The sequence below is a fragment of the Phocoena sinus genome, chromosome 5 (genome assembly GCF_008692025.1).
Source record: "Phocoena sinus isolate mPhoSin1 chromosome 5, mPhoSin1.pri, whole genome shotgun sequence".
Classification (NCBI taxonomy): Eukaryota; Metazoa; Chordata; class Mammalia; order Artiodactyla; family Phocoenidae; genus Phocoena; species Phocoena sinus.
This window is the reverse complement of record NC_045767.1, coordinates 18,608,111-18,632,986: the sequence shown is the minus strand read 5'-3', so window position 1 is coordinate 18,632,986 and position 24,876 is coordinate 18,608,111. Positions and strand designations below refer to the sequence as shown.

Here is a 24,876-nt window from a genome sequence, read left to right as displayed (position 1 = left end):
TAATTGTCATAATAATAACCACATGTGTCTTATAATCACGGAAATGTCCCAAATTTTCCTCTTATTTTCTTTCTTATTTATTTCTTTTATCATTCAGCTGTTGATTAGCTCTCCCCTTGTCTGAGTGGGCAGCTGAGCCCAGTCCTAGCTCCCTCTTATGAGTGGAGGCTTGACTGACCTAGAGCATCCACAGTGGCTCACCATATGTCTGGCTCACCTGGGGCATTCTCCTGGAGCACCTTGGAGCTCTTCCACATGGCCTCTCGACAAGCACGGGCTTGTAAAGACATGGCAGCTAGGTTCTAAGAGGTTTCAAGCCCAGAAAAGCAAAAGCCACAGATCTCTGAAAGCCCGTCTCTGAAGTTATACCGTGTCAGTTTACCCAATTCTCTTGCCCCACATTTTGGCCAGAGCATCTCACAGATTGAGTGGGAGGAGAATAGACTCAACCTCTTGATGGGAAGAATGGGAAAATATTTGCAGCCATCTTTAATCCACCATAGATAACATGATAGCTTCCTATGTTGTTGTTGTTGTTAAATTCTGTTTATGAGAGCTAACCACCTATTTTACTTCCTGTAACATAAACTATTTCAAAAGTGTCTTGCCTATGATAGTTTTCTTAAAAACCGTCTGATAGTTGGATAAGATTTTGGTCCTGGAGGATGGAAAGGAAGGGGACTGAGTGCTCTTGTGCACAGAGTTTCACTTATGCATGACTCGACTCAGTCTCAGCCTTCAAGTAAATCACTCTAAGCAGTATGAGGTAGAGAAAAGTATCCCAGTACTTCCCAGAGTGCAAAAGTTTATATTTTGTGGGGAGACAGAGAGAGAGAGGATGGTATTGCTTATAAAATCATTTTATATATGTATATATATCTATATTTTTCATTTATATATCTGTTTCTGTTTAGTTTTATCATAGTAATACCTGCTCATATTTTTAAAAATCAAAAAGAACTACACGGCTAAAAAGAAAACAGAAGTCTCCTGCCCTTTCCTCCTCATTCTCAAATTTCTACTCCCCAAGACGAACTGCTTTCTATTGATTTAGTAACCCTCCCGGTTGCCTTATGAAATGTCATTTATATTCTTATTTCTTGAAAAAAGAACCAAATGAAACTTCTAGATCTGAAAAATACAAAATCTGAAATGACGCTTTCACTGAATGGGATTAACAGCAGATGAGACACTGCAAAGAAAAATCAGTAAACATATCAACTATTGGCAAATGAACCCATTCAAACTGAAGCCCAGAAAGAAAAAGGCAAAAATAAAACAAAATCACGCGCACGCACACACACACACACACACACACACACACACATACACAAATACACAAAAGAACAGAGCTTCGGTGACCTGATGGACATTATTAGGTGATCTAACATAGATGAATTCCTGGGGGTGGATTGGGAAGAGAATCAGAGAAAATAGGTTTAAAGAAATAATGGCCAAAATTTGTTCAGATTTGATAAAACTATCAACCCAACAGAAAAAAGTAGCCCCAAGAATAAGCAGGATAAGCAGGCACAAAGCAATTCAAGCAAGATAAACACAAGAAGACCTCACTAGGGTATATGATAATGAAGTTGCTGAAAAGCAGTGATAGAAAAGGAAGTCTTAAAAGCAAACCAAAAAGAGAAAAAAAGAAAAAACATGTTCAATACAGGAACACAGGTAGGAATTGTCAGAAACAGTGCAAGCCAGGCAACAGTGGAATGATATCTTTAAAATGCTGAAAGAAAAAAAAAAAACCGTCAGTATTACAAAGAGCAAAACCTATTCAACTTAAATAATGAAACATGTTCATATTGAAAGAGTCCTTTCCATTTACAGAGTCACAGAAACCAATGCTGTAAAGGACCTTTGAGCTTATTAGTCTGTAGTAATGGAAGTAGGTAGGAGTAAGGAGGAGATTAGACTGACTACCCCCAGAAATACACACAGGGCTTTTAGGTTTCTCACATACACCTGGAAGCTTTTTCACAGACACCCTCACCCTCCCCTCTCACTGTAGCATTACTAGGGCAGTGAGCCTCTGAGTATAATGAGACCGAATAGGATCATCTCTGGTGTGTTGGGGCAGAAATAGATTGAAAACCACCGACAGTCCAAATCCTCACTTTATGCGTATGATCATTAAAGCTTTGAGAAGATAAAATGACTTTTCCCAAATCATTTTTTTTTTTTTTTTTTTTTTTTTATGCGTTACGCGGGCCTCTCACTGTTGTGGCCTCTCCCGTTGCGGAGGACAGGCTCCGGACGCGCAGGCTCAGCGGCCATGGCTCACGGGCCCAGCCGCTCCGCGGCATGTGGGATCTTCCCAGACCGGGGCACGAACCCGCGTCCCCTGCATCGGCAGGCGGACTCCCAACCACTGCGCCACCAGGGAAGCCCCCCAAATCATTTTTGACAGAGAAAATAGTAAACCTGAATCGCAGATCAGGTGCTTCTCTATTTCTTTTGGATATTTAAAAAATTGGGGGTCCTCTTGGAATTTGTCTATGACAGTGTATTTGCAATGAGAGGTGAATCTAAGGAGTTACAGAGCAAAGTTTGTGTTTATATATGTGTGGAGGGGGAGATAGAGTTTTTATATCAGTGCAATTTTATATAAACTCTTAGTATATAAAGACTAGAGTTTTCTAAGCTATTAATTTACTAAGACATAACAATAATAGGGATGAATAAAATATCTTTCCAGTATTTCATCTCTCTCCTTCTTGACAGGTGAAGTTCCAGGTGTGGTAATACCTATTGTGTAGTGGCTCCCAAAAGAAGTTCAAGTCCAGAAATACAGAATACATAGGCAGTATATAAATATGCTTATTGTTGCATCATGTCAGTGGAGGAAAATACAGAAGGAACATTTGAGCTCAATAAATCTCTGCTAAAGAGAGCTTTACTTGCTACAACCTGTCTGCAGCAATCAGAGGAAGGAAGTCAGCAAGAAAGGGAAAGAATGCCAAGTTGCAAGTGCCAAATTGTCTCATCACTTGCAACTCAAGAGAAAGAGCAGATTCCTATAACTCAAAACAAGGTTCAAATTCAGCTGCTAAAATTGTAATAGTGTCCTAGATTTTAGAACCCTCTTTTTCCCTACCAATAAAGGTGATCTTTATCCAAATATCAGTACTGAAAACCACAGAGGCTAAGTGTTGAAAGGGTCTTGAATCATGTCAAACCGTCTACTTTTCAGATGAGGTAACATGGATCAAAGAACATTATTTGACTCCTGCTCCAGTGTTCTGTCCATTAGACTCTGTTATGGAGAATAATTCTAACCAAATCACTTGCAAATTCCAGGTAAATCATTCCCCACCAAAAGTGTGTGTCTTTGTGATTTGGTTATAGCTATTAAGTATTCTGAGGAACTAATTCTGAAGGATTTACAGGCATTATTTAGTTTTCTTTTGTAAACATTTTGACAAGTTTTTAATCTGATATTTTGATCCATTTGCGAGCTACCAAATGTTGCTTTTAAACGTCTCATTTCTCACTCAAAAACAGTTTTAATAAGATAAAACAGGCATGATTCTGTGGGGGAGTATTTTGAAAACATAGGAGCCAAATCAGATGGAAGTCATACAGGTGTTAAGATGCCATTGATGGTAAGGTATATCATTACTTTATAGATTATTGAGAAAGAAAATGCAGCCAATTAAGTTACGATGTGCATTGATTCCAAGATACACACTCACTCATTTCTGTGATGTTAAAGGATGAAGAAATGTGCTCCTTAGAATCATTGAAATATTGAAGGTAGTTGGTTAGGAAAGGTGAGGACATTTCTGAAGAGGAGGAAGCAGAATGGAGGCAGGACTGCAAAGTAGAGCCTGGGTTACAAAGCAGGTGAGCCTAGCTGAAGACTCCTCAGGGAGCAATGGGAGATAATTGCAAGCCAGCAGCACCTGGGGGCCGGGGAAGAGGGTGTTGTGAAAAGAGTTGTGAGGCCCTTGGTTCTGAGATTCTGGTTCTGTTCAGTAGTGAACAGAGGAATGTATCCGAAATTGAGTCTTAACAATTTAAATGGGAGAACAACCCTCAAAATCTATGAAACTCTCCTAAGATTTAGAAGACAAGTTAAAAGATTGAATGCTAACCTAAAGCATTTGAACCTTAGTTTTTAGTCAATAGTGAGCCTCTGAAAAGGAGCGAAATAAAGTCAACCAGTGTTTTAAGAAGATGAATCTAACTAACGAGGGTGTGAATAATTATAATCTGCCAAAAATCTTGTCTTTTTTTTTCTCCCTCAGCAAGTACTCTCTCTGGAGAAATAGTAATGTGATGACTAGCTTTTTTCTTTCTTTCTTTCTGTTTTTTCCAAGTTGTGCTACTTCTTTGAGAAAAATCCAAGTCCTACGCATGATAGTAAAGAAACTAGAAGTTATTTACATGAGATTTTAACCCACCGTCACAAGTAAACTAAAACACAACATTCATTTACATCCTTCAAAAACAAAAGATTCACTTTGGGCAGAGTACAGACTTGCCCATAGTCTTTGGTTTTACTGTAGGCAAAATAAAGACACACCTCTTCCTGAAAACATAGACAACACAAATTACTGTGGCCAACTTCTTACCTGCTCATCACCTAATACTACTAATGTAAACACCTGCCCTTTTCAAGCACCAGGCCTCCTGTGGTGTAGTACTCTGGGATAACCTCTCATTCTACACTGTCTTCTTTGACATTTCTTCTTCCTACACGATTCTCTCATCTCTAACTGTATTTTATTACCTCCGCCATATCACTATGAACAAGAAATGGTCTTCCTATTTGTTTGCTTTGCTAAATTCCTACTTTTTCTAAGAATCAGATCTCCTGATATCCCCCAGCAGAGATTTGGGGTTCTTCTATGCATAAAGCAGTCTTCCCTCCCTCCCTTCCTTCCTTCCTTTCTTTTTAAACATACTTTGGTTCTTTCATTGTATTGTATACTCCTTGAAAGCACAGACCATATCTCTTCAGATTTATATCCCAAAAGCTTAGCATAGTGCCTCGTACATAACAGATGGTCACTAAATGTTTGTTGAATTGATTGATTGGTTAGATCATGGTGATTTATATCATCTGCTAGCTATAAAGTTTGTATTTACCATGCACAGTATTGGCTTAATAATATATATCACTAGCCTCAAAATCAGAATCTAATATGAAACTTAAGAAACACAGCTACTTTGAAGACAAGGAATTCGGAAATAGTGCTCTAGAAAGAGTGTGGAGATCATCTAGGAAGGACAGATGGCTTCCAGCAAGAGTAACTAAGAGATAATAATTATGCTAATTCTTGGGGGAAAGGATGATATTTCAGGAAGCAGAGGAGAGGAGTAGGTAGACATTCCATATAGACCTGACACTATAGATAAGGGACGTAGACATGAAAACAAGGAATGTATTTGGAGAATGATGAATATTCTTATTTGCATGGTTCAGGATTATAAGTACAAGATCAGTGGCTGATACAGCTATGCAAGTAAGTTGAAATCACATCTAGGGGGAGTTCAGACTTCAGTAGACTATGGAGAGAGATAATTTCTGAGTAGAAGAAAGAAACTGTCACGAGATTTTAGGAAGCTTAATCCATGCTCAGCCTGGATTAGAAGAGGCAGAAACTACAGAGTGGGGTGAAGCGTTTATAGTAGTTCTTTAGGACAGGAATTTAAGACAAGCCACTAAACTAAATCAAAAGAAGGATATATGTGAATGACATTGTAATGTATAAAGAAAAAAAAGTGTCTCACTCTCTTGCATGTTGGTCAGCTTACATTTGGATTACCACATTTTATGAGAAACACTGGCGAGCCAAGGTAAATCCGAAGCAGAGTAATCAGGATTTGGATGGAAGGGAGGGACAAGGGTCTGCAAACTGTGAGTTCTTGATTAATCAGGAGGAAAAAAAGACTCTGAAGGAGAGGTGTGATAGGCAACTTCAGTTAATTCAAAGGACTGTCATCTAGAAGAAGCGACAGCATCCTTATTGTGTTACTCCAGGGGGACAAGCAGAAATACTAGGCTGTTTCCAGAAGAGTGTGACCTAGATGTAGAAACCATGTCACACAGGAAGAATAATTGAAGTATTTTGAGAGGCTTAATTTATGATAAAGGAGCTTTGGAAGGGACTGAGCTCTGTCTTCAAATACATGAAAAGTTGGCCACGTGGAAATGGGATTTGTAAGCAGATTAACTCCATACATCAGAACTATTTGTAAGTTATAGATAAGCAGCTTTCTCTTTAATATAAGAAGCTGACTATCTATTGTAGCAGGGCATCCAGCAGAAATATTATAAAAAGTATGTTAGAATTGGCAAATGGTTTTAAAAGGACCAATTAATAGAGACCATTGGATTTATTTTATCAGTATGTATCTCTATTATCAGAGAGTAAAGAAAGAAAAATCCATGGACCCACCAATGTCTTAGAATTTAACATCCATATTATTTACTTATTGTTATTGAATGAGTATTTCAGAATTTATAGCTCTAAGATAAACAGAAAGTACAAAGTCATATAAGGAAGTTTAGGTACCTACATATCAATAACAAAATCTCTTTCTTAAACTGCATGCCAAATAAGGAGGTATGGCATAGTATAAAGAGCATGGGTTGACATCAGGCATACCTGAATTTTAAGCCAACTCTGCCACTTAATAGCTATTTTAACTTTAGCATATTACTTGGTCTTTCTGGGTCATGGTTTAAACAGGGATATAATTACTCTCTTCCAGGGTTATTACACAGATTAATAATAATGCTTATTCAGTACATAGAAAAGAACCTAGAACATATTTGATATTAAAAAATAGTAACAATTGATGTTATTATCTAAAAAAGTTTTAGGTAAGCATACTTCATAGACACAAAATGGTAAAAAATGGAAAGAACATGGGCTTTGGAGTCAGACTGACCTCACTTTGAAGCCTAGCTCAGTCACTTCATTAGCAGTACATCCATAGCAACCTGTTTAACCAATATGAACTCAGGTTCTTTATCTGTAAAATGAGAACAGTACTTATCTACTCTCCAGTTCAGAATATTAAATTAGGTCATTTTCATTATTTCTATGTTTAGCAGAGTATGGTATATAGTAAAAACTATGTGTTAATATCATTTCCTCAAATGTATGAACAGGGGGTATCCCACTCATGACCTGTTAATAGTATTTTACTCACTTACATGGACTGGAAGTCCTGGCTGGGCTTCATAGGCCCTGAGGGAAGAAAAAGCTGTTCCTGTTTGCCAGTGCCAGCTCCTAGGACTGATTCATCTAATGGACTGCCCTCTATTATGCAACCCTGGAAAGGAAATGTCTAAGTTTGTCTCTTCTAAATGAAGAGAGGACAGAGACTCAAAAACTTACTTTATTTTATACCAAAGTAAAGGGTTTGTTACTAACATCTGGGAACACTTGTAATTCCTCCTCTCTTAAACCTTATCTAATACTTCTATAGCTTTACCTTTTCCAGAAATGCATGATGACCAGAGGAGAGATTTGAAGTCACCACTTTACCTGGTTTTTTACCCTCTCATCTTCAGCCATATGTCATAGCTAACTTATATTGACTCTTCCTTATTACTGAGCTAACTCACTTTCTTCTTTCTTTCTGCAGATTTACTGTGGTGTTCTTCTTATTTAGAAAGCCACTCCCTTCGGACTCTTATATAATTCTGAGCCACACTTGAAGAGTCATCCTAAGTTCTGCCTCTTCTCTGTGGCCTCTAGTGATCTTCCTAGCCCACAATATTTTTCCTACCTTGATCTCTCTCAGCCCCAATTCGGACTTCACATTTTGACACTTATTTTCTATTTTGAGTTCTCTAATAATTTCATATGTGTCATTTATTTTCCCCAATAGAAATTTAAGCCCTTGACGGGTAGAAAACTATATTATTGTATTTCTACTATGTCCCCCGTGGTGCCTAGCAAAAAATGTAGTTATGTATGGTAAGTATTTGATTAAGATTTATTGAATTACTTAGTTTTAGATATTTTTTGAGGTCTCTGCCAACACTTAATTACTTTGTTCAGTTAATTTGCCTTTGAAAATTTTCTTAGCATTTCTGATTTATTTTCATAATTGGAAACACTTTGAGGTTTCATGACTAGGAATCACTTAATGTAGAAAACAGACTAAGTGTTCTAATCCCTAGTCCAATTTTCTTTGTTCTAAATAGGATACTGAAGAAAACAACAAATAGCACTTCTACTTATTTAATGATTCTGCAGTTCTGACTTATGCTTAATGACAATGAGTGTAACAGTTGAAGGTTCTTCTAGTATCTCTGAACAGTCCTAAAATTTTCCTTTTCGTTTTATGGTTATAATCTCTGATAAACATCTGGGATTTTCATTTTCACTTGACTTGAAGGATAGCTTTATTTGGCGAGTCCTGTAAAAAAGTACATTGGGCTTTAGAAAAATTCTTCTTAGTGTAAAAATAACTAATAAGATACGTGAGTCCATGATTTATATCAAATATCCAGATAAGGCAAATCTATGGAGACAAAAAGTAGAACAGTAGTTGTCTGGGGTTGGGAGTTGCCTGGGAGATTAACTAAGAAAAGGTATAAGGCAACTTTGGGGGGCAATGAAAACTTTCTGAAACTAGATTACGATAAAGTTTGGACAACATGGTACGTTTACTAAAAATCATTGAATTACACACTTAACAATGGTGAATTTTACGGTATGTAAATTAATTCTTCAATAAAGTTGTTAAAAATAACTTATGAGATTACATGGTTAGATTTTATTTTATAATAAATTGTCCAAAGTGATAATATTTCTAGTATGAAAGGCCAATATGTTGATTCAAATTATTCTGTTAGAAAAACAAATTATTGCTACTTTTTATTTGTATTGATATATGTAATATTCATTAAATTCAGATGATTTCTGACTGATATCTGTGATTTTCAACTCTGAAATATATAATTATTACTTGCCTTTTTAAATCAAGATATACTACCAGAGTTGATCATAGAGTGAATATTTTCAAAGGAAGTCTTAATTTTTCATATATTTCTATCATTAAATTTGAGAGATATTCACATTGAGAAAAAAATTCAAATTTGGTAAGCTTTTGACAATGGAAGGTTGAATCTACTGGCTTAAATTTTTGCTAATCTCTGTTTGCTATTCCATTCCCGAGAATTTCCCTTGTGCCTGATATCGTTTGACTTTATACTTTTAGCTTCTGTTTCTAGGTTTGTGTTCTTATGTCCAATTGAGCAATAATGCTGATGTTTTACTTCACAAACATATGCTATCAGACAGGAAAATTTGAAGGTGCAAGAGACCTTAGAAATCATCCAGTCTGTCTTATTAAATTATGCGGTTATTATGAGATCCTAGGTGGTGAAGGGACTTGTTTGGATGTATAGAGTTAAATAGTTAGCTCTTCATTTTCAAGGAGGATTCACAATAAACCAGCATAATTTCCTCATCTAGTCAAAGAGAAGAGAGTTAGACTGATCTGGTCAGTTCCTTGAACTTCAAAATTCCGTAAACTTGCTGGATTTGAATCTAGCTCTGCCAGACATTTACTCTGTGACCTTGGACAAGTTATTCTCCCCCTCGGTATGGTGAGAATAAAATTCTTCATGAACTTGTGAGGATTAAATGAGTCAATATATGGGAAGTGCTTAGAATAGTACATTGAATATAGTATAATAGGAACTCACTATTAACATAATGTTAATAATATGCTGAACAATTAATATGTTGAACAAATTGGTTGGAATGGGTAAAGAGATACGTATTAGTAGCTTTTTTACTCTTTCTTAGCCTTTTTCACTTCATAGGTTTAATTACTTACTCTTAAACTTAAGTAATACATGGACACATTTTAAAGAAAATAATTCCATCAGGCTTTTAAGAATATACCTCCAGATTCCAGCCAAGGAATGTGCATTATTTAAATGCTGTCATTTCCATGATAACTTGGTACTGACACAATCAGAAATACAAATGCAGATTTATGTGCTGAAATCAGGTTAGCAGTAGCCTGTTGTAAGGTGTTCATTCAGTTGATCTCGCATTTTTATTTTTTGAGGTTATCATCAAAATGAAAACACAGGGGCTTCCCTGGTGGCGCAGTGGTTGAGAGTCCGCCTGCCGATGCAGGGGATACGGGTTCGTGCCCCAGTCTGGGAGGATCCCACATGCCACAGAGCAGCTGGGCCCGTGAGCCATGGCCGCTGAGCCTGTGCGTTCAGAGCCTGTGCTCCGCAACGGGAGAGGCCACAACAATGAGAGGCCCGGGTACCACACACACAAAAAAAGAAAACACAAATTTAAACTTTTTAAATTTCTTGACAATATTTCAGCATACCTTAGTATGAGTATTTTTGCATCAGAGGCAAAAATAACCCACCTTATGTATAATGAATCTCTTGTTTTATATGTACCTAAGGCTCTATTATTCCTATTTGTTTTGATCAGTTGAAATTACTGCAGGGTACTACCAAGTCTGGCTGCCAGTGGTGGTAGCAGCTGAAGCTGACTTTGGTCAGATCACCAAAGAGCAAGGTCCATGCCAGTGCTGGGGCCAGCCCTAGGTATAATGATAAAATTGGTTGTAACCTCTTTGTCTTCCTTCTATCATCCCACTAAGTCCTCCTGTCCATCCTCCCATGTGTGACTTTACTCTTACCCCAAGTATATGTTCCATACTAAACTGAGATTGATAAGTGCTTATTAGTGTGTTACTTTCCCCAGATTTACTTTTTAATTAAGCAGTTCTAAGGCCCTGAAAGACCTTAAGATTTATTAGAATCTCTTAAAGTGGAATTTCCAACACTACGACAGTTTCAATAAGAAGAAATATAGGGATATATATTTTTATGTAATTTTTTTTATGTTTGTAAAACAAGAACATGCTCTCTGTAGTAAATTTTGAGAATGCAGTGAAATAAAACAAAGAAATAAAACATGAATTCTGAGCTTATGAAGATAACCAATGATAATATTTTTGATATTTTTCTTGACAGATATCTTTGGCATTAAAAAAAATTATTAAGCTGGGACAAAGTGAGAGAAATGTAAAACCGATAGCTAGTGGGAAGAATAGCAGAGGGAGATCAGCTAGGTGGTTTGTGACCACCTAGAGGGGTGGGATAGGGAGGGTGGGAGGGAGGGAGATGCAAGAGGGAAGAGATATGGGAACATATATGTATATGTATAGCTGATTCACTTTGTTATAAAGCAGAAACTAATACAACGTTGTAAAGCAATTATACTCCAATAAAGATGTTAAAAAAAAAAAAACTGACCAGTTTTATAGTTTGTCTTTTTCACTAAGCATAAAAATATTTCATGTTTTTATAAACTATTCTAAACATTATCTTTAGTGATTGCATACTGTGGATTTACTAGGTTATGAGTATTTATAATGTTCTTTTTACATATTGCTAATAACTTTTCAGAAATTTTATACTGTATTACATTTCAGTCAGCAGTATATGAGTCACTTTATTGCCATATTTTATTTAATTGGTGAAAATGGTATCATTAAAAATATCTTTTCTAATTTTCATATTTTTATTAATCATTTGATTTTCTCTTGTGTAAATTTGCTCTTTATGTCCTTGCTCATTTAGCTATTGAAATCATAATATCTTTCTTAGTAATATGTTTACATTCTTTGTATAATTAGATTATTAATCTTTTCTTGGAGATATTTTCCCAGGTGGCTGTTTACTTTGTAATTTCATTTGTAATGTTCCCTAACATACATAAATCATCTCTACAGATTCTTCTTTGCTTTTAAACTTGGAAAATTTTGAGGGGAAGATATTCAGAGATAAGGTGGGACTTCTCCTGCATTTCAAACTGTTAAGCTTTATATTTTTAAAAAATCTAAACTTGTGTTCATCTCTAAGCAGTTTTATTAATGTAGAAACAAAGAATGTCAGAGGTTTGTATAGTCTTAATTGTGATAACAGATAACGTGAAAATGAGAAAGCAAATCTCAACTAATTATTTACATTTTTATTTTTATTTCAGATGATACAGTAAATGATGTAATATCCAACTGCTTTTAAAAATATGTACAAGACAGGATTGCTAGTTTTTAAAATAATTTGTCCAACTAGGTAATAACAGGTTAATATTCAAAACCTAGGGTGCTTTTGCGAAATAAAAATAAATTTTAGAACCTGGCACATTACGAATACCAAAGTTATTAATTCTACTAGGAGGAAGGGCAGAGTAGTCTCCATCTTCCCTTAAGTAAAGCTTGCTTATAAAAAGATAATGATCATAAGGAATTAATTGAATACTACTTCAAATGGGGGAATATTTTGGGTACATATTAACAAAGAAGTCATTTAAAATATAAAAGCATTATATCACTTTGTAAGTCTCTTTAATTTGGGGAAGAAAAGCACCAAAGATTCCTTTTGTATGTACTAAAAGCTATAAATATTATTTTTCTTTTTTTTTTTTTTTTTTTTTGCGGTACGCGGGCCTCTCACTGTTGTGGCCTCTCTCGTTGCGGAGCACAGGCTCCGGACACGCAGCCTCAGCGGCCATGGCTCATGGACCCAGCCGCAGGGCATGCGGGATCTTCCCAGGCCGGGGCACGAACCCACGTCCCCTGCATCGGCAGGTGGACTCTCAACCACTGCGCCACCAGGGAAGCCCTATAAATATTATTAATTTGTGTCTGATAGCTCCCTGTAGAAAAGGAAAAATTGATATTACCATAAATAAACTTTGTTCTTCGACTGAGTAGTTGAAGCTAATTGTAGATGATTGGGATTTCATTTCATTTCTGGTTATCATGTTTAGAATCTTATGACATGATTTGTTTTAGAGTACTTAATGCCTGCTTGCAGTTAAGTGCATCCATTAGCTGTAAGCCTGGTTAAATAGTACCTGTCCTCAGTTGGTAAATGTCTACTTGTATGATGATAATGCAGTAACAATCTGGATATAACAACTACAGTATTAAATCCGTGATGATGAGATGGAAACTGTCTTGTTAGTTTAAAATATTATTAGAAGGTTGCACGTTTAGTGGGGGTGGGGAGAAGACAAAGTAATAGCTTCTTGCCAGAAGTCAAGTGTAGGCTTATATGAAGATTTCTTACATTCCTTGAATGATCCCTTAAAAGGTGACATTTTTTCCACCTTTGCTTTCAGTTCTTGCTTATATAGTGAAAATAAAGTGAGGAACCTAGAAATAAGAGCTAAGTAAATTCTCATTTTTGTATTCACATGCTATAAGATTTCAATCAGTAAGTGCCAAATGGGGGAGAGCATTTATATTTGCTACCAATCTATGGTGTTCCCAACTTTTAAATTATCAGTCCTCAGAATAACCCCATAAATCCAGGGAGGATTAGTGACTTGTCCAAGGCCATTCAGTCCCAAATAGGTAGAGTCTGCCCTGGAGCCATGTTCTGTCTGACTGTAAAATCTTACTTGTTCCCTCTTAAACAAGCACATATGTATGATATATAAAGCGTAATATAAAACAGTTAAGAAAAGGTGACTGCCAATATAGTGTAGTTTCTGGTTAGTGCTGAATGAGTGGAAGAAAGAAAGGAGAGATTGCTCCAGAGTGGAATAATCAGGAAAAGCTATATGAGGTTACAACTTGGAATTGGACTCTGAACTCTGGGCGGATGGATTATCACTAGATGGAGATATTGGCCTGAGGTGGAGTGAAGACCTTTGGAAGATAATTGTTAGTATGTGTTTGAAGACAAAAGGGAAGATGGTCTCTGGGTTACTTAAGGGCGCAGTCTCCGTTATTGGTGTCTCAGTACTTAGCACAGTACCTGACACCCAGCTAGATGCTTAACAATATTTAAGTGGTGCATCTGTTGAATTGAAAGCATTCTGGGAGATGAGAACCATAATTGAGCGTGTGTTGCCTTGTTGGAGGTAGCAGGATTAAGAACACTTTCCCCCAAGTTGTTAGCCTTGTGTTGGGGCTGGGAATGGGGAAAGGAAGAAAGAAAGTGAGGGCAAGTCAGCCCTTCCTCCGATTTAGATTAATGGGTCTAAAAAAGGAGGACTTTGAGGTCATGAGCAAGGTTGTTGAAAGAGTTAACACCTGATGCCCTTAGCCAACATTGAAGGACAGGAGACTTCCTTGAAGCTTTGTGGGGAGTAGAAAGGATTTGGATTAGCCATTGAGGCAAGGGCAGATGGGTTAATAAAATGAATAGCCATAGAGCAAGCAGTAAGGACCAAGTTGAAATTTGAGAACTACATTTGAATTATGGTTTTTTTTACAAGGTTTTTCTGTTTTCTTCTCAGAAATCTGAGGTAGTGCAGAGCCAATAGCTCTAAATTTACCGTTCCAAATCTAACATATGCAATCATATCAGGTTCCATACTTTATTCAGGTCATGGGATCTAACTGCAAATATATCCCTAGATCTTTATGCAGGGTTGGAACAGTGTGTAGACACAAATTAAACATATTCTCCTAAACAGTTTCTTTTAAGAATGCTTTAAAAACCTTTAGGTCACACAGCTCAAGTAGCAGAGCTGGAAAAAACGATTTGGTGGGGATAACTAATGGGTTCATTTTTGCAATTCTAATGATTGTAGTATTTTTAGTAGTTAGGATGTAGAGCCCTGTCCTTCCCATCATCTAATTATAATGTGCAAGGGCTGATTGCATGTGCTCTTTGACTACCCTCCTGGCACTAAGAACCATAAACAAAGCTGCAGGCACTAATTACCTCCTTTTCCTAATCTGAATTTTGATGTGCTTTTGAACTAGTAAGTCTTCTAGCATTCTAAGAGGTCTTCCCCCACTATAGAGAGAGTTTTACTTCCCCTGAATTCCGGTAACAAGATTTTGAATTAAAGTTTTTTGGAGAAGTTTTTGATGCATATCGTTTTATAGCAGCACAAATAAATCAGTATGTCTTTGTTTTATATATGCAAACCAGCACTGCCTGCACACAAGAAAGAGATAATTAATTATAAAAGTTTAAGATACGAGATGTTGTGTGCTTTTTCATAGAAAACATAGAGACAGAGAAGGTTCATTTTGTCTCCTGATGGTCAGATTCTATCTATAACTAATCAATAATGTGATCCTGTATCTCTTTTTGATGTGCTATTACCTGAATTTCTTGTGCTAATACTAAGAAAGTAGAAAGAATAAAAACTAACTTTGGGTTTATGTCAGCGTAAAGGAAGGTAATTCACTGATTGCTGAACAGATTTGAAAAATGACACAGCAGAGTCTATTTATTCCTTTTTGTTAAAGAACCAGGAGACACTTTTGGCTAATGGCATTGCAGTGAGTCAGATTTATTAGCTTGAAGCACAGAACTGTTGTTTTTCTCCAAAATCTTTACCAAGAGAATACGGTCTGGTATAAAAATAAAGATAATTTAGTTTATGATTTTTTCTTCTTTTTTTAAAAATTCATTAAAATTTTTCTTACTCCTATTATTGTTTTTATTAGTTATGTGACTTGGGCAACTCACTCTACTTCAATTTCCTTATCCTTAAAATGGGGTTATTAACCTACCTATTTAACAGAGTCATTGTGAGGATTAAATAAGATCATGTCTGTGTAATGATTAGAATGACTAGAACAGTACCTGATAATTACTCAGTTGTTTTCAGTTAAACCAGTATGGCTTCAACCACACTGGCAGGGATAATATTTCAGTTCTGCCCTTTACTAGTTATGTGACCTTAGGAAAGTTACTTAAACCTCTTTGTACCTTATTTTCCATATCTGTAACATGGATGCCTACCTTATAGATTTTTTGTGAAAAGTAAATGAGTTAATGCATGTTGAAGTGCTTAGAACAACCTGGCATATAGTAAGCTTATTACTGTAATTATTTTCAACATTATCACTGTTTTTGTTAGGACAGAGTTTATAAAAATGCAAAAAAAAAAGTGCTATGAATGTACATAGTTCTACATCATGGCCAAGTAGAGAAATAAAAATAGATAAGGTAAAATCACAAGACATGAGGGAAGAAAAAGAATGCAAATTGATAGGATTAGGCATGAGAGTAAGTACTATAGAAATAGACAGTATAAAATATATACACACAGGGAGAGAGAACACATAACATAGGAAAGTTCCTGAAAGTTCTTCCTACTTCTAAAATTCATTTACTTGTTTTTACACACACACACACACACACACACACACACACACACACACACACAATAAAATCCTAGCGACTTGCTCTGTGTGCTGCTATCTCCCATCACTTCATAGCATTTATTACACTGTATTCCGTTTGCTTGATTAATTGTCCATCTTCCCCTTCAGACTGCAGGCTCTTTGAAGGCAAGAAACATGTATGTCCTGTTCATTTTTGAAATCATTGTATCTTTCACATTGTAGGCACTCAGTAAGTATTTAAATTTCAAAAATAGGACTTTGCAATACTAACTTGGATTTTTCCATCATTTTTTCCCTAATATTTCCCATAAATATGCCTTGAACATGAAATATATGTGTGTATTTTATGATTATATAAAATCCCTTGACTCTGTGTAACCTATTTGCCTTTACTACATGTAACATTTTTGTTTATAAATTTTTTGTTTTAACTTGGAAATCTCAATAATTACTAAATACCCATGCTATTTAGCATAGTAATGCTTACCACATCTTTAGGAAAATGCAGTTGTCTTATTCACCACATTTATGTCATGTTAATTTTTCTATTATTTCTTTTCTTTTGGAGCCTATTGTTCCTTTTGTTTGTAAAGCAGCATAGTTGTTACTGCAACCAGTGGCTTTTTGCCATGCATTCTTAGTACTTCTTGGAACATTTGGTTTAGGAAGTAGGGTAATTAGTATATAAACATTGTGTAGCAGAACTATTCTAATTAGTGCCTTTTGGCCCAGGTCCAGTGATAAACAAAGTAAGATGCACGTCAGTATTTGTCCTAACAGTTTATAAAAATCCTGTTATGGCCCTATGGGACAGCATACACAAGATATATTAAATAATGTGGTTGTTGAGATCATGAGAAAGGGTTCCATCATGTCAATTTAATAGTCTTCACATAATAAATTAGCTGCCTAGCTTTGAAGGCTTTCATTTGTCTTAATTATTCAGAAATCCTAAACTTAGCCATCCAAGTGTATCCCTAATAACTTTTCACATCTTTAGTGAAACGTTGCCCCTTTAATCTGTCCCTAAACCAATTTCTCTATGTTCCTACAGTCTGCTAGCAGGAGAAGAGCATTGATTTAGGTTAGACCATCAAAATGAAATAGATTTAAAAACCAGGTTCAGCGGCACAACATTTCTCAGTCACTTTATGGGACCGTCAGCAAATCTTCTTTGGTTCAGTTCCCTGTTTCTTAAGTCGCTTACTTCTGAAAAGCACTACTTCCTATTTTTGAAGTATACATGCTCAGAAGACTTTTCCTATTGAGAAGTCGTCCTGTCAGTCCACATTACTCAAGCTGCTATCCACATAGGGAAAGATAACTTTTTCTAGAGACTAAGAACAGAACTTTTTGCTAGCCAGCTTATTTTTTAGAGATATTCTGGGTTTAAAACTGGGGACAGAGTATGAGGTCTCAGTGCTGGTTCTTTTGATTCTCATTTATGCTCAGAATGTTGGTTGTCAAAAACCTTGTGATTAATTTCCTTGTATGAAACCACTGAAAACAGAAAGTAAATATGTATAAAAGTGGAAAACTTAATAGTCAAATATTTGTCAAAGAAATGGAAATGATAATCAAAGCCCTCCCTAAATTCTACACACAAACACCTGAATAAACCGACACACCTCCCCCTGTTGAATAAGTTCTACAAGATACTTTTGCCAAGCTTTCAGGAGTTATAGTTTCTGTCTCGTGCAGATTTTTTTTTTTTTTTTAAAGGGAGAGGGGTTGGGAGAATGCTGCCTGGCTAATTTTGTAAGACTTGTACAACCTTAATTCCAGAAGAATAGTAAAGAAAAAAAAATTATAGGTCCATCTCACAGTGACAAGTGTGGGAATTCTAAATGAAATATTTGCTGTCTAAATCCCAACAGCAGATGTTTTTAATACAGTATTTCTCTCTGGAGGGTGAGGATGTTTTAATATCAGAAATATCAATGAAATCTATTAATGGTGAACATACATAACAGACAAAAAACATCACATAATTATCTCAAAGAATGCTTAAAAAGTATTTGATTAACTCCAATTTATGACTGAAAGGAAATTTTACAAACTTGATAAAGGTTATATACTAAAACCTATAGCTATACACTAATATGTATAAAATGGATAACTAATAAGAACTTGCTGTATAAAAAAATAAATAAAATTCAAAAAAAAATGGATATATGTATATGTACAACTGAATCACTTTGCTGTACACCTGAAACTAACACAACATTGTAAATCAACTATACTCCAATATAAAATAAAAATAAAATTTAAAAAAAGAAAAAAAAACCTATAGCAAACATCAAAACTTTAAACAAACTCTAGATAAAGCAAGACAAATATACCTGCTAAGACTGATATTCTTGATATAGATCTGACTAATTCAATAAGAAAAAAAATAAAGTGAAATAAAGATGGACAGAGGGAAAGGAGGAGGGAGGGGGAAAAGAGAAAAATATAACAGACAAAACGCCCTTATTTAGAGATTATATGATGTCTACATAGGCAAAGTATTAGAACTAGCAAAAGCAAGGTATATACTTTCAAAAATCAATAGTTTTGTTCTTTCACATTAGCAGTAATTACATTGCAAAATTCACAGTAGTTTAAAAAAAATTATAATGCATTTAGACATTAACCTAAAAAATGCATAACAACTTTATAAATTTTAAAACTTTATTAAAGGATGTAAATTAAGACTTGAATAAATGAAGAGTTATAACATAGTCATTGGTGGGGCACATAACAGCATAAGATGTCAATTCTTACCAAATGCAATTCCAATTAAAATTATAGTGGGATTTTTTTGAGGACCTCAATAAAATGCCTATGATGAAGAACAAAACTCTCCAAATAGCTGTCTATTTGAAATATATCTGGAGGAAGATTACTTTTTTATTTTTTTAACCAGATTTTAATTCATATTAATAAAAGCAGTTTGAAACTGGCGCAGAAACAGATAATCAAGCTAATGAAACAGATATGGGTACTCAAAAACAGACCCAAAGTGGGGAAGAGGTTTGTTGCTTAGTAGGTTCTTGGAAAAATGGTTTATTAGATGAAAAAAATAAAGTTGGGCCCCTACTTTACATCATATACTATATATGAACTGCAGAGAGAACAAAGACCAACCTAAAAGTAATAGGTAAAACTATAGAGCTAATAAAAGAAAATGTTAGAGAATATCTTTGTGACCTTGGTATGTGAGAGAACTTAAACCCTTTCCTAAAAGCACAGGCTATCAAGGATAAATTGGTAGCTTTACAATGTCAAAACTAAGCATTTGTGTTCAGTGAATTATAGGGTAAAACAAAACTAACATTGAAGTGACAGGTTGGAAGAAGATATCTGCAACATCAAAGACTGAAAAGAGATAAATATGTGGAGTACATGAGAAATGCTTGCAAATTCAAGAATAAGAAGAGGAAACATATATTGCGTTGGCTGAAAAGTTTGTTTGGGGTTTTCCATAACATTGAACTTTTTGGCCAACCCAATATATACATACAAAGGTTATTACTAGGCAATTCATAGAAGGAGGTTCCTGAACAACTAAGTGTTTGAAGAGAGATGTTTAACCTTATAAGTAATTAGAGAAATGCTAATTAATATAACAGTAACATACCACTTCACACCCATCTGAGTGAGAAGAGATTTTTGAAAAATCAGTAAGTAAATCAAATCGAATCAAAATGTAGGTGAAAATTTGGGGTAGTGGGGACACTTAATAACTAATCGTGGGAATCTAGACTGCTGTAACCAGTCTGAAGAGAAATCTCTTAACAATCCTTAGTAAAAGTATACATATAATTTTTCACCCAGTAGTCCCATTTTTTTTAATATAACATCTTTATTGGAGTATAATTGCTTTACAATGTTGTGTTAGTTTCTGCTGTATAACAAAGTGAATCAGCTATACGTATACATATATCCCCATATCTCTTCCCTCTTGCATCTCCTCCCACCCTTCCTATCCCACCCCTCTAGGTGGTCACAAAGCACCGAGCTGATAGTAGTCCCATTTTTGTGTACCTATTCCAGTACAACACAGCTCAGGTCTATAACGGGGTATATTGCAGACATTGTTTATCACAGAACTGTTTCTGGTGGTTTAGAGTTGAGGACAACTTAAGGGTCTATCACTAGGGGGACGGTTAAGTAAATATGATGGATGCATCCTGTAGAACACTGTAGCAGTCAGAAAGAGTAAAATAACTGTATTGGCAATGCCCTCCAGCCCAAGACCCCCAGGAACACACCCCTGTAGTAGAAACAAAATGGATTTATTATTCATCATAGGGAGTGGGTAGCACACACTAGAACCGTGAGGCTTCTCAGCAAGAGAATGTTTGGAAGGATTTACAAGATTCGAGCTTGTGTTAGATGATTTGAGAGAGGGTTAAAGTGGGACTTTGCTTTGGCTTGGACACTGTCAGGAAGTAGAAGCAATTCTATGATTGGTTATCTTAATTAAATCTTATCCATAGGAAAGGAAGACTAGAATGAGGCAAAGCTATAATTGACAAGGAAGCTGTGGTCACTCTTACTAGCCAGGATAGGGAATGTGTGGTTGTTTGTGTGGCTTGGACAACGTTCATGTGTCTGTGTTCAAACATGATTATGCAGTTGGTCTTGTGTTTGTCTTGATCCATTATGGTCACAGAGTGGCCTTGTGTGATGTTGATGTTCTGTGAAATTGTTTATGTGCAACAGAACACAAGTGTTAGGCTCGTAAAAACACGAAGGCCTTGCTGATACGAAACCCTGATGCGCTTTTCTCTTTCACAGTACAGCAGCAACTTGAAGAGAACTTAAAACACGATATAGATTGTTAAAAAGGGCTTACAACAAGATCTATAGCATTAAACACATAAGTAAAACAAGAGTATGTATTATTCAAGGATGAAAACACACACACACACACACACAAGGTTCTATACCAAATGCATAGGTTCTCATCTTTAGTGAGGGTAGAGGGAAAGGGCCAGTAGCCAATACTGGGGGTGAACAATATTGGAGGGTGAAAGGAAATTATTAAATAACAGAGGAGTCTCCTGAGGACCATTGTGATAATATGCTATGGATTGAGGGTTATAATAATTCAGTTCTCAACAGCTGAGATCTAAAGGGCAGTGTATACATCAGCAGAAACATGTTAAGGGAAAGAGTAGGAGCCTGTGGCCCAGCTTCATATTTGCATTTACTGCCCTTGCCTTGTGGGAGGTGAGGGAGGCCTTCTTTAAGCTTTTCCTAAATCTCTTTCATTTCCCCCAGCGGGAATGAGCTATTGTAATGATAGCATGTTGATGCTTGTTGAAATAAAACATGCCCACTAGTGTAAAATGAGAGCATTAATATTTCATGTGAGGACTTGATTTAACTTTAAACGTATCCAAAAGCTTTGAAAGTAAAAACAACAACAAAACAAAAACAATGAAACACCCAACTCATATTAGCTGCAGAGAAAGCTACTTGATTACGTTGGTAAATAAAAGGTAAAAGAAAGGTAAAGGTAGAAGATTTAAAAACAGTCTTTTACATAGGTAAAAGATTTCTTCGTAAACCTTAAAATTAGTGCCTGTAATCATGTTACTATGTCATAATTTACTTTCTAACTATAGAAAAGAGCTTGTACTTTTAAGAAACAAAGACTTCCTATCCCCACGCCTGGCATCTTATCAGTGATTCTTTAAAAGTAAATGTCCTAGCGTCTCGAGTGAATTGACTTCAATTTCTATAATACATATTTAGAGGCAGTATTAATAGGTATTAAGATAATAGATTCTTTAACTTAGGAAAGAAAAACTTAATTTTTATTTTGACACTTTTCTGCTCAACTCTTAAGTGAACGTGTAGGTCTCTGTCTCCTGGGGTCCTCATTATGCTTTTCTTTGCCCTTTCCAGTGTTTCCATCACATTGGGGCCCCTGGCTTCACAGGCGTTAGCAAGATAAGGCTAATGCACCTATGAAGGGCAATCTGCCTCTCTGTTATGTCTTACTGTTAGTTCTTATTCATCATTGACTATGTTTTGGAAAAGATATCTTGGTGTTTTTTGAAACATTCTTTATTTACATCACTTTCTGGACAGGCAGGGGGAAAAGTATCCTGTGATAGTTCTTATGTCATCAAATCTTGTTTTGTAATCTCTATAATTACTTGAACCTTCATTAACGTTGTAGGAACAAATATAGAACTTTTTTATAAGCATTCAAAACCCTGAAATTAGTTTTTAAGGATAATTACTCTTTATTACACTACCTCTATAAATCCATGGCAGATCCCTAGATCTCTTTTATGTCCACTGATAAATATAATGAATTTTGATTTAAGAAGCAAACATACCTACGTTCACATTCTTGAACAATACCCCAGTTGAATTACTCTGGAATTTTGCTTATGAAAATACAATATAAGTTATTAAATCCCTGTATTGTATAAGACCACTGTTTTCTTTTTTTTTTTTTAAAGAATTGGTCTGTAGCAAACTAAACTTTTTTAAATTAATTAATTAATCAATTAATTTTTATTTTGGCTGCACTGGGTCTTCGTTGCAGCACACGGGCTTCTCTAGTTGCAGTGCGCAGGCTTAGTTGTGGCATGTGGGATCTTAGTTCCCCAACCAGCGATCGAACCCGTGCCCTCTGATTTGGGAGCACGGAGTCTTAACCACTGGACCACCAGGGAAGTCCCTAGACCATGTTTTCTGGAGAGAGGTGACATTGTTTCTATAGAACCTTTTCAGACTTCTGCGTTTGATCTCTTGAAATGTCTGTGTTTCATCTCTAAAAATATTTAGCAAACTCCACATTTGTTTTATGTAGATAGGATTATGAAGGAACTGTGTTCTCAAAAATTGTACATAAATTGTCCAAATTCACATTTTGCTGTAAAACAGTATTAAGAATGATAGCTCACAGTCTCTTTTAAACCCATAATGTGGCCAACATACTATGTTTGCAATAAAGAATACTAGAAAAATAATACTACTGTAAGCATACAGAATAGTCTTTAATTCTACATGCCCCGTACTTCTGTTAGTACCTGCAGATAGGTTTCCCACAGGTGCCTTGGTCCATTCCAGATTCCGAAACTCATTTACACTAAGATGAGTGAAAAATGCTTGATCTGCCTTTGATCTTATGAAATAGAGGGAGCTAATGGACAGTAGTACAATATTATTCCCCTCCTTCCCCCCAACCAGTTTTCCTTTCTAGACATATTTATGTTTTCTATATCCCCTACACCCTTGGGCCCAAGACTATAAAACATAGTAAGAAGCCGAAAAGAATACCTTTAGAGGAACTTTTTTCAAGTTAGTGTACCTAAGCGGACTAGGACCTTAAGCAGTTTTTCCTACAGATGCTTGCAATCTGGAAGGAGTAAAATGAGAGCAGACAGGTTGCTTCCTCACCTAAATAACTGAATGTGTTTTTTTGCAAACTCATCAAGTTGTCAATTCACACACACTTTAAGTAAGACTGTACTTAGTATCTCCATATCAGGAATGGAACTTGACACAAGTTTCCATATATGCACCCACACATAATAAATGTCAGCCTCTTAGCAACTGCTATAAGAATTAGTGCTTATAGCATTGGACATTCTGTTAAAATCATTAATTTGAAATAGCGTTCTTTACAGGGGAATTTTATCAGAAAGGATATAAAGTGTTTTAAGCATGTGATTCCAAAGGAAAGGGAAAGCTAATACAGAACTTAGTAGCATCACATTGATTTAGCTATTTTACAGGTACAGTTTGGAGCTAAAGTGATTTTTAGCCTCTTTAGTGATTTAAGTCTAACCACTGTGGTGGTAGGAGACAGATTTCATATTTACAGAGGTTCATATGTGGTACATTTGGCTTTAAAAGTAATTGTGGTTGGCACTGTAGTAGGAAGCCATCTAGGGCACTGCTGACTTCTAATACACGGTGTTTCTGGTAGGCATGGGCCAGAGTTTGATTTGTTTTTTGAGGAGAGGATTACATATCTATTTAGGCAAGGTCAATTCTTATTTTTGGCATTCATACTAGAATTCTCTATTCTGGTTCTTATGTTTTTGCACATTATAGACAAGTAGTAAATCCCAAACAGAGAAATTCCTGAGAATACAGGTGTTTAAAACCTGAAATCAGTTTACCTTAAAACATTTCAATGTTTTGAAGGAGAAAAGGATATTGTTTTAATTCCCCTTTTGCGAAGAAGTTTTGACTACCTTTTTGAAATGTGTTTTATTACCTGATATACCAGGGATGTTTGGTTGGTATTCTTTTTGTTCTTAAGTCTCAGTATTTCTGTTTTCCTTTAAAACGAGGGTCAGCAGACTTTTTCTGCAAAGGCCCAGAGAGTAAATATTTTAAGCTATGTAGGCTACATATGGTGTCTGTTGCATCTCCCCCAGCTCCACCGTCCTCTTCCCCTTCTCTCTCCTCATCCTCTGTTTTTTCCACCCTTCTAAAAATGTAGAAACATTCTAACCTTGAGTAGCCTACAAAAACAGATTTGACCCCCTGGCTGTTTTAAGTGAGCCCTTAATTCTAGGCTCAGTTCTGCCCCAAACTCACTTGTGCTTATAGGCAGTTGATATGATTGGTTTCTCTCACCTGTTTACGAAAATAACTTAATAGTCTTCCAGCTTGCAGAATCTGTGAAATACCTATACACTTGCTTTTGTTTTGTCATTTTAGATATACAGTTTAATTATCGCAGAAAAAGTTTGATTGTGCTTCAGTTAAATTCCATAATGCCTA

General features: G+C 35.8%; 1 protein-coding gene across 1 annotated transcript in view; it reads left to right on the top strand.

Moving 5' to 3' along the window:
* The window catches only part of SPATA5 (spermatogenesis associated 5), a 345,032-nt gene that overhangs the window by 183,606 nt on the left and 136,550 nt on the right, over nt 1–24,876 (top strand). The gene's annotated exons all lie outside the window — the stretch shown is intronic.